Below are 1,848 nucleotides of genomic sequence, written 5' to 3' on the forward strand. Positions count from 1 at the left end.
CCCCTTCCACCAATTTCATTTAGGAAGCATCGTTAACGACCAGAAAGTTTATCTTTTTTTTGTTATCCAACAAAGCAACTGCTTTGGTGTTTCCATGCCACATCCGATTCCATCCCACCTCGTTACTTTACTTTGGCTATTAGCACATTATTAATTCCTCTGTACGCTAATTCCTTTTCATACATACATACATATAATTATGTCTCAAATCAAAAGCCTGAAGATTAAATTCTTTCTCTTTGTTTTTTGTTTCTACTTTTTTGGTTTTTCTGTTTTTGTCGTGTTTGAAGGTTGACCAAAAAGTTTTTGGGAACTTATGGAAGAGGAATTTCATTACAGTTATAAAGCATGCATTTTATCTTTTACTTGTTTCAGTCATTTGACTGTGGCCAAGCTGGGGCACCTCCTTGAACAAATTTACTCCAATATTTATTTTTTCCCTAAATTTGGTACTTATCCTATCATTCTCTTTTTGCCAAACTGTTAAGTTACAAACAGACCAACACTGGTTGTCAAACAGTGATTGGGGTACAGACACACCGCGTGCACACACACACACACACACATAGGTGTGTGTGTGTGTGTATACATGACAACTTTCTTTCAGTTCTATATTTAAGAGATGAGGAATTATGTACATTATTTACATTTGATGGATATTTGTCCTCATCTTCTTTGTTGTTAACACAATGTTTCAGCTGATATACCCTCCAGCCTTCATCAGGTGTCTTGGAGAAATTTCGAACCTGGGTTCTCATTCCTAAGGTATTTTTCGATGTTGTTATTATTATTCTTCAGGTCACTGCTTGGAATCAAACTCGGAATCTTGGGGTTAGTAGCCTATGCGCATAATCATTATGCCATTATTGGGTTGTGTCTGATCTGATAAGCAGAGCCGGCAGCTCACGTCTTGAAAAATTAACCTTACTCCTTAGCAAGTTGTTTAGAATAACTGTTGCCATGCTGGAGTACCTCCTTGAAGTGTTCAGTTGAACAAGGCAACACCATGGTACTTATTAAGTATGGCACTTATTCTGCAGGCCTCTTTTGCTGAATTGTTAAGATTTAAGGATGTAAACGAACCGACACCAGTTGTCTAGTGAAGGTGAGGGACAAACAAGGCAATTCCATGGAACATATTTTAAAGTCTGGTACTTATTCTATTGATCTCTTTTGCTGAACTGCTAAGTTATGTGTATGTGTATACACACACACACTCACACACATACACACGCATGCACATTCAAATCCTGTGGAAGTCAACTGAGTTTTTTAGTTCCTTGAAATAAATAAAATTAGTATCAATAATTATATCTAACCCCTGAACATTTGAACTGGCCATATCTGGCCCAAATATTCTACATGTTTTGTGTTCGAACACGCCATATCTGACCTCTCACACCTACCCTACAATACCAATGTCATTCTAAAAATAACCACATCATCAAAATCTCAAAGCTACAAGATAATACACAATTAATTCAATACAATGTGAATAAGCAAGCATTACATGTGGCAATAACTGGAATGTTAAAGCATTAGATTTTAACAATTGACTGTGACCCCCCCCCCACTGCCCTCTAGAAAGCAGTCTTTTTTTTTTATTAATCAAAATCTTTAATTATTTGTAAACTTTCATTTTTCTGTTCTTTCAGATGGAACATAAATAAATTTGGATATTTACATTTTTACAGATGAAGAGATTTCATGAAGTCTGTTACAATTCATTGGTAAGCATAACAGTTGATCTTTTATTATTGAGCTTGTCTATATTATTGCAGGTCAACTCTTTTATAGTGAGTCCAGAGAGGCCTAAATTACACCTAGATTATAAACTTGCAAAGGTGG

At 35.8% G+C, this 1,848-nt stretch overlaps 1 protein-coding gene across 6 annotated transcripts in view; it reads left to right on the forward strand.

The window, feature by feature from the left end:
• The window catches only part of LOC106876425 (beta-1,4-mannosyltransferase egh), a 92,050-nt gene that overhangs the window by 54,194 nt on the left and 36,008 nt on the right, over positions 1-1,848 (forward strand). For all 6 annotated transcript variants that reach the window (XM_014925078.2, XM_052972330.1, XM_052972329.1 and 3 more), the window contains one exon: positions 1,656-1,730. The gene's annotated coding sequence lies outside the window, so the exon portion shown is untranslated. The remainder of the gene's footprint in view (positions 1-1,655; positions 1,731-1,848) is intronic.

Source organism: Octopus bimaculoides, chromosome 13, assembly GCF_001194135.2.
Source record: "Octopus bimaculoides isolate UCB-OBI-ISO-001 chromosome 13, ASM119413v2, whole genome shotgun sequence".
NCBI classification, from domain to species: Eukaryota; Metazoa; Mollusca; class Cephalopoda; order Octopoda; family Octopodidae; genus Octopus; species Octopus bimaculoides.